We start from the raw sequence: 16831 nt of genomic DNA on the forward strand, positions 1-16831 counted from the left end.
GATCTGCTCTACAGCTGCAGGTGCAGGAAGCAGAATGCAGTGCAGTATCACGTGCATTGTACTGTGCATGTATGGTATTTATTGACAAAGTAGGAGTGGATGAGGAGAGCTGAATGATTAGTGTTGGCATGTATCTACAGCTTTCAGCTTGTGTTTTTCTACAGATCTCTGTAGACTGTCTCTTTTCTTTCTGCTGTGGTTGGCCCACATCTTGTTAGGAGAGGGTCAGACATGTTGGTTTGTTTGGGCTCCCATCTATCTGCTCTTTTGATCACCTACATGAAATGCGATAATACAGGATATTAAACACAGTCAAATTCACATTTTAGTTTTTCTTATTTACATATCTTTGGGTTTCTCTTTTCCGAAAAGTGAATGAGAAATTCAATATGCGGCTGCTACCTGACTGGTCTGTTGTGACCAGCTTAAGGTGGCTAATGTTAGCTGTCGTTGGCTAATGTTAACTTAAGTTGGCAAATGTCAGCTAATATTAGCTTATGGTGGTTAGTGTTGGCAAATGTTAGCTAGTGTTGGCTAATGTTATGGTGGAAAATGTAAGGTTATGGCGCCTAATTTAGGGAGTGGTGGCTGATGTTAACTTATGGTGGCTAATGTTAGCTGGTGTTGGGTTATGTACCGTTATAGTTGCTAATGTTAAGGAGTGTTGGCTAATGTTTACTTATCTTGGCTGATATCAGCTGATGTTCGCTTATGGTGGCTAATGTAAGCTGGTGTTGGCTAATGCAAGGTTATGGTGGCTAATGTTAGCTGAGGTGCCTAATGTAAGGTTGTGGTGGATATTGTGAGCTAGGGTAGGCTTATGTTAACTCATGTTTGCTAATGTTAGCTTATGGTTGCTAATGTCAGCTAGCGTTTGTTAATGTTAGTTACATCTTTTTGCTGTACAAAATGCATCACTGATGGAGTCAGTGGACTGTATGTCTCTTTCTCCACTTAGAGTAGCTTAGCATTTTATCTGAATGGTAAAATACAGCGTAGCATTAAGCTATACGGTTCTTTAGCAGCTAGCAGTTGCTGCTCTACTGCAAATGTTTCTTAAGGCCCTTCTATCTGGACAAAGAACAACAACCAACAACTGTCTTTTGTCTTCAGCGGGAAAAGTTACTATCTGAATTTATTCCTGACAAATTCTTGGACAATTTTGACAATCATTCTAGTTTATTAACTTACAGAACATACTAATTAATATGCTTTTCTCAAAGCCACCAGACTCCAGTCACAAAACAGTTATTTTACCTTGCTAATCATCAAAACGCACTTTGTTCAGACCTGACAGAAACAAAATGGAATTCATCAAAAGCGTCATTGTTAGTCTGCCCTCTGTTCTAACAATCACCAACTCTGGTTTGACAGTTTGACAGACGGACTGAATACTAACTGACGTAAAAAATAAAAAAAATACTGCACATATGCGCTGCTTTTTGTGGAAATTGGAGATGGTGTCACTTTAAGAGAGAGAAGCTTGAACCCAACCCACTCTCACACCTCCGCACATCTGGCCAATGGCTGCTTAAAGCAGGGGCCACACAGCGAGGCCCTTAATGTATAAAACTCCTTGTAGTCAGTGGCATATTTGAGCGGCCATGTTTCCTTTTCCCCCACAATCTCAATAGTTGCTCCAATGGCATGAATTTTTTCCTCCATGTTGGCAGCAAAACGCTTTTTATTTTCTCTCCACTTTTCCTCCCATGATCCTCTTTTCTCTCTCTCTCTCTCTCTCTCTCTCTCTCTCTACCTCTCCCTCCACTGGGATTCTCAAAGAGTTAAAATGGAGGCGATGCCTGCTGGTCACATGTCTGACACACACACACACACACACACACACACACACACACACACACACACACACACACACACACACACACACACAAAAATGAGCTGCAGAGGGAGGAAGCGAAGGGAAGAAGGGAGGAGAAGAGAGAGAGAGAGAGAGAGAGAGAGGAGTCCCCTCCCCCAGCGCTGTGGTGTGTTATACCTCCCGCCCTCCCTGCTCTCCAAAGTGGGCGTGTGCAAAGCCGGGGTGTGCCATATCACATCCACTGCACTCGCTCACGTGGTGTGTGTGTGTGTGTGTGTGTGTGTGTGTGTGTGTGTGTGTGTGTGTGTGTGTGTGTGTGTGTGTGTGTGTGTGTGTGTGTGTGTGTGTGTGTGTGTGTGTGTGTGTGTGTGTGTGTGTGTGTGTGTGTGTGTGTGTGTGTGTGTGTGTGTGTGTGTGTGTGTGTGTGTGTGTGTGTGTGTACTGTGATGCAGGGTGGGTGCTCTATGTGTTTGTGACAGTTTGACGGACGAGACAAAAAAAAAATATCAAAGGACGTGTTCTAACAATGGGAGGGTAAGAAACACAACGCCACCTACTCCCCGACAAGATGACTGACAGCTAGAAAATGTATTTTTAGGTCCACAGATCGACTAAACCACAACATGTTTACTGACCGCAGTCCTCTGTGTTTTAGCAGCATCAGATGATAAAGCTTAAGAAGTCAAAAATCCTCAGTGTGTCCGTTCACACAATGAACCAACCTTCTAGGGGAGAGGCGAAAGGCAGACTCAAGTGTTCGATGTTGCTCCCCCACTCACCTCAGACCTGCTTGCTGCTGAAAATAGCACTTCCTGTCACCAGTTTGAAATGTCATTGATGAGGAAAATTCCCTTGTAAGAAACACTTCTTTGGTTTTGTTTCTTTGTTCTTGTTTGAATAGAAAGATGATTTTCCACCTCTAAAAAATATTTATTCCATGTGTGTGCGTGTGCTTTGCATTTATTCAAATTAATATACTAGTTTATGAAGTCTCTATTGAACTCAATTAATCTTTTAGTTATTTTAGTTGCAATTTTTCTACATATTAGCTCGTTCTTAGATTTTACTTCAAAACAACTTGTTTGCTTAGATTTCTAAAAAGTCTTCATTATTTGGAAATGAATAATGAAGACTTTAAGTTGAGTTTTCACTCGGTCTCATAATTAAATTATCCGTCAATTAAATGCCAAGTCCGGTTTGTGGCTCAAATGGGATACAAAAAAAAAATATTCCAAATGGATTTTAACTTTTTCTTTTGTTCAAAACTGTGTTCCACTTATTACTTCGCAATTCCATGAATGTTTCTCTGTGCTCACCTTTCACCTGGACACACATGCAGCAATAATAACAGCTAGTTTAAAGCCAGTCATGGTCCAGTATGCGACTTAAACCAGTACGATGTGGAAACTTCCAGGTAACAAACACTGAGAATGGACTTTTTCCATGAAGAAATCTTGTGTCTTATTGAAATTTGCATATTCATTGAGTTTGAACTTCATAATATGGTATTCACGAACTTTTCTTAATTTAAAAAAAAAAAAAAAGAAATCACACTAAACACAAATATCTGTTCAAAGACAATTTATATATGACAAAAAAAATGTCTGGATGGGATCTCTTATTTTATTTTACACATGGTTTTATGTGTTAAATGATATGGAGAATTTTTCTTTTGAAAAAGTTCAAATTGCAAACTTTGAGTAAGAGATTGGTACACTAAGGAAAATAAATGTTTGTGCTTTAAATAAATATAGAAACAAACATTCACAGGTAGTAAACCAATGCAAAACCCGACAACAGTTCTTTTCACAACTAGTAAGCAAAGGAAAACTAGTTAAAAGAGCAAAAAGATAGTAAGCAGGCATTGAGTAATGTTTTTTGTTAAGCATAGAAATAATTTGTAGTTCCCTTAAGAGACTGTTTTATTAGGGCCATACAAATGTTTAACTGACCTCGACCCTTCTGTATGATCTCAGAAAACAGGGACTTAATTCTAACAGAATTCTTCCAAAGTTTGAACTTGGTTCATTTTATCAGTAATGTTTTTCAAGGTTAGGAATATGTATACTTTTTGAATAATGATACAATCAGGCATTCAAAGCAAAACTCTTTTTAATATTTGAAATGGAATGATCCCACCACACAAGGAGCAGACCATGACAGTAATATCGGCCCATGGCCTCTGACCTCTGAGGTCCATATAACCCAACAATATTTCAATAGATAACATGTTTATATGTACGGTATAATGTATATTTTTTCTCCTTTTTGTTTCTCAGTATCACACTATTTTTCTAATCTTTTCTTCGACCATAACTCAATCCTTCTCAACTAAAACTTCCACCAGAAACGTGTTGCTGGTGCGTTCACTGACACTCCACTAATCCTAATCCTGAAACAGAAAATAAAAAGAGCTAAATGAACCAGGAGCACTAAACTTTACTAATATTCATATGTAGATATTTTCAAATCCAAACATTATAACTTCTGGTATGATATTTTTTCTATTTGTAACAGATAGATATTCATGTGCTCACTACTTTATGCAACTTTTTTCTCTTTTTTTTTCTTAACAATTTAGTCTGTTTGACACCATAGAAGAGAAATAAATGAAGGTTATTTTCATGTGTTGATCTCTTACTCTGGAAAAATGACAAAGTACTGAGAGATACTGATCGAAATGTACTATCAGAGTAAATATGAACAGCTGGTCAAATAAACAAAGTGACAGTATTCATTGATCACTGCAGTAGTTGTAGTAGTATAAGCAGCACTATTTAAGTATTTTGCTGAATCCTTTGTATGTATGTACCTTTTTTTTTTTTTAAGGTGAATGAACTGAAGAAGACTTTTCCTTAGAATTAAACAATGTCAGTATTAATGTCAGCATGTCCCCAGTATTTATTATTTATTTATTAATATATATAATAATAAGTCAGAGCAGCAGAGCGACTCAGTCAGCCCTCTGCTGTTCAAAGCAGCAAACAGGGGAATGAAACCCAAGTGTGTGTGTGTGTGTGTGTGTGTGTGTGTGTGTGTGTGTGTGTGTGTGTGTGTGTGTGTGTGTGTGTGTGTGTGTGTGTGTGTGTGTGTGTGTGTGTGTGTGTGTGTGTGTGTGTGTGTGTGTGTGTGTGTGTGTGTGTGTGTGTGTGTGTGTGTGTGTGTGTGTGTGTGTGTGTGGCACAGCAGAGACGGGCCCCTTTCTTTACTGCTTCCTTATAGGCTGCTGTTGGTTCCACCCTGTTCCTTGCTGATTCAAAACAAATTTGAGGCTGACGTCACACACACACACACACACACACACACACATACTCTCTCAATTAGACAAAGCTGGAACTCCCTCCTTCCCACCCGGTCTTCCTCCTTCTCCCCCATTTTGTTTAAAGAGCGCTGAGGCCGAGGCCCCCGTCGGTCCTCTTTCCATCCACTCAGTCCAGGAATGTAACCTCAGTATTTTATTGTCGTGACACAAGCAGAGATGACAGTGTTGTACTGTTAAGGTGTGTGTGTGTGTGTGTTTTATTTTTCTAATAATTCCCCCATAAATTCATATTTGTTTTCAGGAACAGGAAGTCTGTGAAGAGTTACATAAATAAAGTTATTAATCAAGATTAATACAGTTTCCACTGTACAGAATCTGTACAGAATATGCCTCTTTATTATTAAGAGGCTTATTAAAGTTCTGCTTTTCAGATTCAATAATTTTTTATCACAGTAATATCCGAAAAATCATCACAGGTTATAGGACCAGGACTGTCAGTAAACTGCACATGTGAAGGCTTCTTTGAAATTATGTTAAAAAAAACATCAAATCAAACTTTTCTTAAAAAAACGTTTTATATATATAACACACATGATTACACACAAGTTATTGATGGTGACATAATAAAAAAAAAGTTTAGTTAGTTTGAGAGCTTGTCATGAAATCTTTAATGAAATATAGTTTACTTGGAAAAAGAAAACTAATTTAATTTTGAGAATATTTACGAATTATTCTATTTTCAGCTCTACATGCTCTCCATAAATGCCCTAAAATGACTTTAATATTACTCGTGTTGGATAAAACCAACAACAAACGTATCTGATATATGAAGTAAAATTCCTTTACTTCCTTAAAACATGACATCATTTATTGGCTTTTTTATGTTATTTATTGGTATTTAATAGGTAATGGATTACATTTTATATAAAGTGTTGGTGTCCTGATATGGCGGGTAATTCTGTTTCAACTGCACACAGATTCATGGTAGTTGAAATATAAGTTATTTTGTTATGTACTGTTTTAAACATTAGGTACCGTTGTTTGAAAACTTCATAGTGTTGTAGAAAAAAAGAATCTATATTTTTCTAAGCCTTAGTGTTGCTTTTTCATTACCAGTTGTATTGAAACATATACCATGAAAGATATTTCACTTTGTTTGCAATACTGCATCATTTTATTACTTTATTTTCTCCATATCACACAATAAACACTCGAAATATTTGCCATGGCATTTGCAAAAGAAAGTTTTTATTTCCTTTTATCTAAAAAATAAAATGTGTTTAGCGGGTGGTCATAGTCTTAATTTAGTGTTTCATTGACATACTCCATGATGGTAATTGTTCCAGCAGCAGGCAGTGAGTGGCCTGTCTGAATTACAGCTCACCTTGATGCTTTAATTCAGAAAGAAGTTGGGGTTTATTTATTTAAAATTTTACTGCATCACCTTTTTTTAAACGTATCATCCTTTACAAAAATGATAATAACGTTGTTATTACGTTATAAAAATGAAACATGGACGGCTCTCTTTCTCCTCCGCCGCCATGCTGAGATTTGGCTCTTTGTCACGGTCTTTGGAAACATTTCTCAGACAAAAAACACAGATAATCACCCTCCACATTAGACCTGAGAACGAGAACACTTTATTGTTTTAAACGGAAACCCGTTTCATTTTTTTCTGCCATATCACAGCCTTTAAAACTTTAAATTAGAACCAAATGTACGCTACTCTAACGGAAACGAGTTAAATCCAACAGCTCGTCATTTTCTGTTTTATATGTTCTTATAGGAACTTGTTTTATCCGTAAATATTCCACTATCTTAGTCAACTTAGTTTATCCTTTCACGGGAGGCAGCGCAGGGATTTCAGCGGTGCTCCCTTCGCTAAGAGGACAGCCCGACTTTAAGCACTGAAAACGGGGAGAGGACATCCTATGTTCTAACCTCGTCGTTGCCATACTACAACAGCAAACCTCCATGCTGTATTTCATGGCACATATTCTATAGTATAACCTCCTCCTCCTCCTCCTCCTCCGGGCTGTGCGGCACGGCCGGCCCCTCCCATCCCTCCTGTAGTAACCCCCGAGTAGTTGTTTTTTTACGCACTTTGTGAATGGAGGGGACGCGCGGTGAAACGACAGCTAAAGGTGTCCGTGTCCAGGTGACTGAAGAGCGAATTGTGTAGGTTGTTATACAAGAAATGCTCGCTATGTTTCCCGACATTGTTTCTAGCGGAGTGTCTTTAATGACGCGCGTACACACGGAGGGAGGTGTGTCCGTTTTTTTTGTTGTTTTTTTTTACCGGCGTGCCTTTTCTTGTTTTGAGGACTTTGCACATGGAGGAAAGAGCTGCGACTTATATATTATATTATACCGAGCAGGAGTCACTTTCTCTATTCATCGACAGCCTATATCTCCGGTGTCCCTGCTCAACAGCTGGGAGATAAAACAACCTCCCCTCCCCCTTCCCCTCTGCCGTCATGTGACTGCACACTCACTGTAGTAAATGGGCGTTGGTCAAGATGGCCGCCCACTGACGCTCACATGTATGTAGAGAAAGAGAGGGGAGAGAGGCGTGTTGAGTGTGTCTATGGGGTAACATATGGAGGCAACCTATAACATTAAGAGTCCTTCTCATACCCCCTAAGGCAAGTAATGAACGGCCTAGGTAGCCGGCTAGATTAACCTCTCTTATACCATTCCTCTTACGTTATCTTTTTTTGACGTCGACGGCACACCGCCTCATCACGGCAGTGAAATCAAACGCCTTCTCGGCTCCAGCCTGGAAGACGAAGGCCGAAGATAAAAGCTTCACTTTGAAAGGCGAATGTTTCACTCATAAATGTCTTCGGAAGTCAACAGCATTGAAGCATCTGAGTCATTAGGATTGTAAACACACGGACGTGACATATAAGTGTAAGTTACTATAATGAATGACAACCAATGTAGAACTCACACACACACACACACACACACACACACACACACACACAAACATGCGCCCCGCCCAGCAACGGGTCCCCTCACGTGAAATGGCTATAGGCAACACAAAATGGCGAGTAGAGAGGGGAGGGGGAGGCGGTTGGTGCAACCCAGCTGAGGAAGAGCTGGTGAAGATGGCAAGCACCTCACCAACGGCTCTCAGGCTTCAGTTGGCGACGGTAATTGCGTAGCCTGTCAGGGAAATACAACTTCTCATTTCATAGGTTTATTTATTAAAGTGTGATTTAGGGTCCGGTGGTGTCAACACGGGCCTCTGAGCTCCCCCCCCCCCCCCCACACACACACACACACACATCCGCTGAATAACATGTTCTCTTCTCTTGATGTAACGTTACGCTACACCAGCCCGCGGCTCTTCTCGCGGTAATAACGTAACAAGAAAACGGACAATGAAGTGGAAGCCGAATGTGTTTCAGTTATTAAATTTCTTTTTTGAAAGAAAGGAAAAAGTCGCCGTAATTACATAACGGTCGAGGCGGACTCACTTCCATCTTCTCAAAATGGAGATCTCGCCCGCTGCAAAATGGAGGCCTGGCGCAGGAGCTGCAGGCGGGGTCAGAGTAGAACACAGCCTGAACTTTGACCCATACTGTTGCACCCCCTCCCCTCTTTTACCATAAATGAATTCCAGACCTGAGGCCCTCTCTCTCTCTCTCTCTAACATGTCATGTTAAATATTTATTTTGTACAGCTTTATGCTAAACACATATATTTTTTTTCTACGATAAACTCTCATAAAACAGGGACAAAAACATTCTTTATGAACGTCCATCATGTTCTACATATGCACAAGGTGTGTGTTGCTTAAACGGTCTTTAAATCCACAAACCGCATTCATCTGATATCAGGTGTTTTTTGTTTTTGTTTAAGAAACTGTAAAATAATTAATGAATCATGCAATGTAAAGCAGTTATAAGTTAGTGGAAGTACAGGAAACATAAGTGAAGGTTATTCATGGCAAACACACACACACACACACGCACAAATATTGCATATGTGAGTGCCTTTGCAGATAGCAATGTGAGCTGTCAGGCCTCTCCGCAGCGCTCACTGTGGCATCGTTATTAAATTTTGATTGGACAAGATTCACCCTTAAGTGGGGTTTAGTGGACCAATGAGACCACGGCTAGTGAGGGAGACGACCTTTCCCCTATAAATCTGGGCCAATCAGGGAGTGATGACAGCTATCATGGGGGCACCGCTCCCTCTGATGTTGCCTCTCTGTCTCTGCTCTGTTGTGCCACTGAAAAGGCCGGAAAATCTCTGACGTGACGCTTGAACAGTGTTGAACACTTGGTTATGTGTTATGAGGTTTGTCTCTGTTTCAAGGAGAAGATGCAAGTGCTGAATAATATGGCTGTCAAAGCGATTTAGCAGAGACCTGATAGGCTGAGAGTCGCATAAGGTAGTTTACAACGGGCCCCAGTGCATGCTAGTTAGAGGTTATGAAGCACACGCACATGTCTGATGACAGTTGAACAAGTTACTCAGGCTATTGTATTGGGAAAGAAGAGAGGTCAAGGAGAAAGCTATCAGGGCTAGGTACTATCTACTACTACTATCAAATAGAGACTCGACATTGGACAACATCAACGTACATATTACCCAGCAGTCAATGATGACATCTGTATAGGACAAAAATACCCGAAATAACATTTATTTAATTGAAAAATAAAAAAATAATAAAATAAATAAAGTTTATCTTATTTTATTTGGAGAATAAGATATCAGTAAGTTAAAGATGTTACTTGCTATACTAAATAAAAGAAGAGAAATTATAAGAAAATGAAAACCTTAACAGGGTTTATATAGGAAATGGCACCATGGGAATTTATCTCAAAAGGTCAATTTCTGTAATCGTGTAATGTCGAATATATACAAGGGACTTTTTACAGCTTATCATATAACATGGAAATGTATTGTGTTACATAATCAAAAACAGGCAGTGGTAGATCCCATTAGGATTTAATAGAAATGAGCACCCTTTCTTCACTTTTTCAATTTAAAAAGACAGACTTTATTGGATAGTTGTTAAAGAAGAGGCAGACAGGCAACAAGGGAAAGAGAGACATTACATTACATTACATTACATTACATTACATTACAGTCATTTAGCAGACGCTTTTATCCAAAGCGACTTACAGGAAGTGTATTCAACATAGGTATTCAAGAGAACTACTAGTCACCAGAAGTCATAAGTGCATCTCCTTTCTTAATTCAAGCATCTTAAAGCATAAACCAGAGCAAAAGTATAGTGCAGAGGCAAATTACTACGAAAACAATAATTGCAACAGACAATACGAATACAATAAGTGTTACAAACTACTACGAATAGGATAAGTGCAGTAAACGAATACGAATTCAATAAGTGCAGCGAACTGATACGAATACAGTAAATGCAACAATAAGTGCAATAAGTGCGAGGAAGGCTCAGGGTAGTACTTCTTGAAGAGGTGAGTTTTCAGAGGGAGTTCAGAGGGAGTTGTATGGCTTGATGTGCTGCAACCATTTCTTTTTACTCTTGACATCTACTTGTTGTGACATCAGCTGTCAGACGTCACTGACCCACCACTTCCCCCACCCCGTGCCATTTTGAAAAACACACTTGCTCTTTTCTCTAAGAGTTCTTTTTTCACACTCATGAATTTCCATGCAGACCACTGCGCTCCGCACAGGTTATCCAGCATGGAATCTGTCTCTGTCTCTTCACCCTCTTCTCCCTCATCCTGGATCCCCAACACCTCCTCTCACTTATTTATCTCCACCCCTGTTGCATCCAGCAGTCTGGGGGGGCCTCCAGGAGAGGGACCGGAGCGGTGGAAGGAACGGAGGAAAGGAAAATGTATAGATGCAACTCAGAAAGAGAGTCAAAGTTACAGAGATAAAAGGGACGAGACACAGTTGGGAAAAATATTCTTTCATCTAATTTACCTGCAGAAACAGGGCAGCTCAGCAGTTCAGAAACCACAGTGATGATGATGATGATGGTGGTGGTGGTGGTGGTGATGGTTGGGAGGACGGTCAGTGGGTGGAGCTGTGGAGGTATTTAAACTGATAGGAAGACGGTAGCTGGGATTAGATGATAGGCTGGTTACGTGGATTTGGTAAACGCGCTGGATGAAGGTCCCTCACTCGTTCCTCACCATTAGCGATAAAAAATTCATCTGCGATTTTATGCTGGCTAGCTCTTATGAAATATTAAACCCCCTCTGCATTTTGTGCTCTTCCATGCAGCATTTGCCGCATGTTTGTAATGGCTATATTGTACACCTGTGTTTCATGTGCCTTGCTAAACAGTAGTTACAGATGAGGACAGAGTAGTAAAAAACAAAATCCCCATTATTATTATTATTATTATTATTATTATTATTATTATCTTTTAACGGCCTCTTAAAAAGGACAGTTCTCGCCCATGTTCAGTTTTTAAAGGGTCATTTTTTTGGCATTTTGAGAAACATTCGCTTCCTTGCCGAGTGTTGGACAGGATAAGATTGATTAAAAACCATCACGTCTGTCCGTTAGATATGAGGTTAACAGACAGCAGCCGGCGAGCTTAGCACAAAGACCGGCAAAGGGGAAGCGGCTAGCCTGACTAAGTCCTATGGTAACACTTCAAAAGCTCACTAACTAACACGTTAGAACTTGATTGTTTGAATCCAAAAAAGCAAAACAAGAGAGTGTGTGAAGAAATAGTCCAGCACATCATCCCCTGTAAAATGGCTAATGGTCCTTTTATACACTGATTTCTGAAGTGGAAACAGCAACTGACTGGGAAAGTGGTTTAAGTGTCGGCCCTAAACCACGCAGTGTTCTTTCACTTTGTTTATCAGCCTGTAATGCCTCATTGACTTTTCTGCTCGTTATCTGACTCGTCTCAGACGGAATCACCTTAAAACAGATGAATAGGGTAAACAATTTAACTAATAGATATCACCATTACATTTCCTCAGTTGATTACTTACATAAAGACTATTATTTGTTGTATTACAAGTTTTCTGAAATGTTATTTTTTAAATATGCAAATTAGATATATTATTTATATTTAAATATTTATTATTAAATATGTGCTCATTTGCTAATATTCCCAGAACATAAATCTGTACATTTGGATGAAGCCAGGTTCATTATTTGGATATCTATTTGTATCACTCCATAAATCAGAAAATACTGTTAACACTAATTTAAAAATGATATATATGAACAAACCCCTTTTGTAAAAACTTTCAGAATATAGATATGAAACTGTAAAGTTTGGTTTATGTCAGTGTTACTGAAGAGGATATTTCTGGCTCAGTGACATAGAAACAACTCGTATAGAGAAAACCACCTATAAATATATGTTTTGTAAAATTAGACATTTGAAGACGCTACAGGTAAAAAAGGTAAAAAAAATATAACTCAAAGATATCACCATGAAATTTCCCAAGGTCATTACTTACTTAAAGACAATATTTATTGTTTTCTTAAATTTTATGTTTAAAATACGCAAATAAGGCCTTATATAATGCTAACAGTTACTACTTTGTCAAGTAGACAAAGTAGAAAAAATGAAAAAAAAAATGTTTTTGCCTGAAGTGTGTATGAATGGACAAAAAATATTTATAGTAGAGCCAGTAAACTACAGCCAACCGTTGTTGTTTCCTCACCCTGCATTCATAGTAGGAGACATGATCAATAAGTCACCTGAGGTCCATTCATGGCCTTCAGTGCCAAGCGGACAGAAAAGTTTTCATTGTCAGACTATAGAACTACTATAATCAAAACATTTTTCACTAAACTCAAGGATAAGGTGTTCATCTATGGCTTGAGAAATGTTCACACTTAATAAGAAAAATAAATGTAAAAAACATTTCTGAAAAATGAGTTGATTTGTTACACTTCAAATGTGAAATCTTAAAAACAACATTCTTTGCTGACCTGTTTTGTCTCTCTCTGTGGTACTTGGGGAATTTAAAGGCCTCAAATAGACTTTATTGTATAACGTGCTATCAGAACGCAGCCCAAATAGTTTATACCTGTTGTGGTTCGGACATCTCCGCACACATGGCCAATCACTGCTTGAAGTTGGCTGTACAAAATTTGTAGAGTGAAGTAGAATTTGTTCTTAATGCTGTTTTTTGTCGTAGTTAAACACAGAATGCAAAAATTATTCTGCAAGAATGAGGTTGCTTTTTCTGAGCACTCGCAACGCGAATATAGGCGTACAACCACTGGTTCAAATGCTGCAAATTGGCATTGCTGCCAGTATGAATAGTTTTGAAGCAAATTATTCACAGGCAAGTATTTCCACTTTTCATGTGGTTTATTTGTTCACGGCCCCCGCTGTGTAACGGCCTTTAGACTTCATGAGTTGACCAACACCACCTTAATACAGCCAGTATAGAACAACATACAACACCTACAGTGGCATTGCCCTCTTATTACCTGAAAGCAGTCACTTCTTTCTAATTTGTTGGGTGTCACTGCACACCTCTCTGTGTCTGGGTGTGTTAGTCTTGCAGTTGCACCTAGTTTGGAAGTGTAATTGGCAATTAGCTCCACATCTCCTGTGTCTCTGTAGTAATGAGTGTGTGGCGTATCACTCTGCTGATCATTAGGTAGAGGAGCGACTCTCTGAAAAGGAGTTCAGGCAAAGTTTCAGGCCGTGACTAAAGGTACAAGGACACATATATTCTGCTTTTTAAATTATAAAGGGCTGAAAGCTTTAGCTATGAAAGTGGAGGACAACTTCCTCTCTCTCACACACACACACACACACACACACACACACACACACACACACACACACACACACACACACACACACACAGATAGACATGCCTCGCTGTGGTCCCAGGGCCCCCTCTGTCTGGTCTGAAGAGCTCTAACCCTTGGCCTCTGACCCCTCCTAGAGGCAAAGCCTTTCTCTCCTCCTCCACCTCCTCCTCCCTGAAGACCACACTCCTTTCATTCTCTTGGCCTCTTTTCTTTCCTTCCCCTCTTTCTGTCCTCTCCCTTTGTTTGGCTGGAGGCCGGAGCCGAGGATGGACTTAATACCTTCACAGCTGAGGAAACCTCAACAGCCTCAGTTTTTTTTTTTTAAGCGATCGACTTAAGACGTTTTCAAGCTTCGTTGACGATGCGTTTCCATCTTTGAACACAATGAGTCGCGGATGACGGTCTAAATTTCCAGATTAATTTCGAATAGAACATGTTGACAATCACGTTCTCTTCCAATTCTATTCTGCTTTGTTGTCATTTTGTTATGATTATATCCAATTAAACCATGGAATCCATTCAATGATGCAATAATACGTCTTTATTTAGCATTTAGCTCAGGTTGATAGACTGTGGGAGACCCAACGAGGCAGGTCGCCACCACGTTGGTTAAAGGAAAAGATGTTCAAAATGATAAAAAATACGACAGAGCCAGTTAGCAAATGTGAAGCATGTTTTTCTGTTCTCCATCCGCCCGCCCATTCATCATCTTAGCCCGCCCTATCCTGACCTGTTGCTATGGTTTCAGCCAATGGGAAAGGCTGTGGTGTGGCAGGCGGCGGTGGTAGGGGTCAAACAAGTTCACTGTTGGTTGCTCGTTGGTGGTTTTGGGGGTTGGGGGGGCGTTTAAGAGGATAATGGATGGTTGATAAGGGTGCGTCGGGGATGATGGCCGTTTTGATGTGTACGGTCGAAGTTATGAGGTGTGGAAACAAGTCTGTTTTAACGTGTGTTTGGCAGGTTGGGGGATGGAGTCAGTGATCAGAGCTGAGCATTGATCAGTGATCAAAGGACTCCAATTTTTTTGGGGGGTTGGGGGATGTCAGGTATTTTGGATGCACAAAAGACTATTCATCTGTGCCGGAGCTGCCTGGGGGTTTTTGGGGGTGGGGTTTAGCACAGGGAGGTGGAGATTGGGGGGGTTGGATGTTGTTGGGGTTTTGGGCCCATTGATGCCCAGCTGGGTGGGGTGCGGGGGCAGATAAAGAGCGCTTAAAGATGGAGCGCCGCACTGCTGCGTGCGGCGTCGGTAAGAGGGCCAGGGTTCAAAGGTGCAGCACGGATGCAACAGATGGAACAAAAATAGTCCCGTGTAGGGAGGGGTGTCAAGATCTGTTACACAGTTTGATTCTTGAGAATTAATTCGGTTCTAAGTCTCGACAAACATATGAAAATAGTCATGGTTTACTTTCATACGCATTAATTTAAGTAAGACAACTTCGTTTTTTACTACTGAGATTAAGCATCTCCAATAAATGCTATAAAATCTGTAGGTTGTTTTTTCTGTGTGGTGATTTACCAGAAGGGAACCTACCAAGAAAAGGCCAAAAACTATTGCAAAGGCAGAATCAATAATAAAACCCCAATTGAAAAAAATCCTTTTGTCACTGAGCAATACCCGAGTACGAGAGTTCTCAAAGGAAGGAGGGTCATATGCAAACAGGGAAGGACAAAACGGAGCCAAGAAAATATATATATACACACATGCATGATTTCAGTTGTGACAAACCAGCTCACACACTGAAACAAAAAACGATTGCAAGCTCGATTACTGGCAAAAGTACAGAATAAAGATGCACTTGCACCCAAGCATGACCGCCCCCCTTCCATTTGGCGGGCTACCCTTCCCCCACCGAGTGCGTGGGTGGTTGCACAGGATGCTGTCCCACTACTCGCTGTTGGTTCAGTGGTATTTCTCCCAACAACTGGAACTCAAACCTCATAATGGCGAACTATAGCGGTTGGGGGCGGGGGAGCGGCCTTGGTAGAAGTGGACAAGAAAACCGGTTGGCCCCGCCACCCACTTACCTGCAAGATGTTTGAGTAGTCACGTCAGAATTGGCATCCGTACAGACAGCGAAGAACAAGACGTTTTTTCAGTGGTGGATCTGTGTTCAGAGAGACGGGGGGGGGGGTAAAGATGGTGGAGGGATATCAGGATCCTCACGGCGATGCGATGCAGGGCGATACAAGATACATCTCTTCCTAAGAAAGACACGGAGTTGCCTACCGATTTGCTCATAGTCAACCACTCCATCTGTGAGCAGTTCTAAATGGAAAGGTTTGTCTCCTAAGTAGCGTTGGGACCTTTAGTTGAGTTTTAATTCCGATTAACCATTAAGTCATTGGTGTAGATGAACAAACAAACAGCAACTATGTTTACTTTCACAGTGTAGTCCACTATTATTTTAAATATATATCGAATTGTACACCGGTTTAGAAACTGCATATTTTGTTTGGATATTCCAAATTAGGCCTTATTCTGCAAGGAGCATTTTCCAATTAAGACATGAGGGATATGCAGATATTATTCACATTGTATTGTAACAGCAATTTATAGTCAGCTCTTTGCGTTGTACACTGGTTGTACTGAAACCAACTAGAGGAATGTTTGCAGAGATGCATGGCCAAAAGAAAAGCCCATGCTCAAGTTTTTGAAAACATCCACAAACATGTCAACCACCTAGCTTTTACTGTGCGGTGGTTGACGGATTGAAAAAGTGAGGCCACCGCTAGATGATATAATCGGAGTATGCACGGCTGCATGTAAACGTAAATAGTAGGGGAATATGACTTTCCATTGGCGACGTTAATGGCTTAGTGGGGATATTGTCTGCACTTTACAAAATGGGGTCAGCAAACCCTTGCTTGCCTTGACCCTTTATGTGCTGGTGGTGAAATATGTAGCTTTATTAGCTGGATGTCCTGATCACTGAAGTGTTGCACTCCATTTAAAGTCACTATAGATGCCAGGATGCAATGAGCAAGATGTC

The 16831-nt window shown here is 40.3% G+C and overlaps 1 protein-coding gene across 1 annotated transcript in view; it reads left to right on the forward strand.

The window, feature by feature from the left end:
• igf2bp1 (insulin-like growth factor 2 mRNA binding protein 1) overlaps window positions 1-16831 on the forward strand; it is a 48580-nt gene that overhangs the window by 16528 nt on the left and 15221 nt on the right.

The sequence above is a fragment of the Anoplopoma fimbria genome, chromosome 11 (assembly GCF_027596085.1).
Source record: "Anoplopoma fimbria isolate UVic2021 breed Golden Eagle Sablefish chromosome 11, Afim_UVic_2022, whole genome shotgun sequence".
NCBI classification, from domain to species: Eukaryota; Metazoa; Chordata; class Actinopteri; order Perciformes; family Anoplopomatidae; genus Anoplopoma; species Anoplopoma fimbria.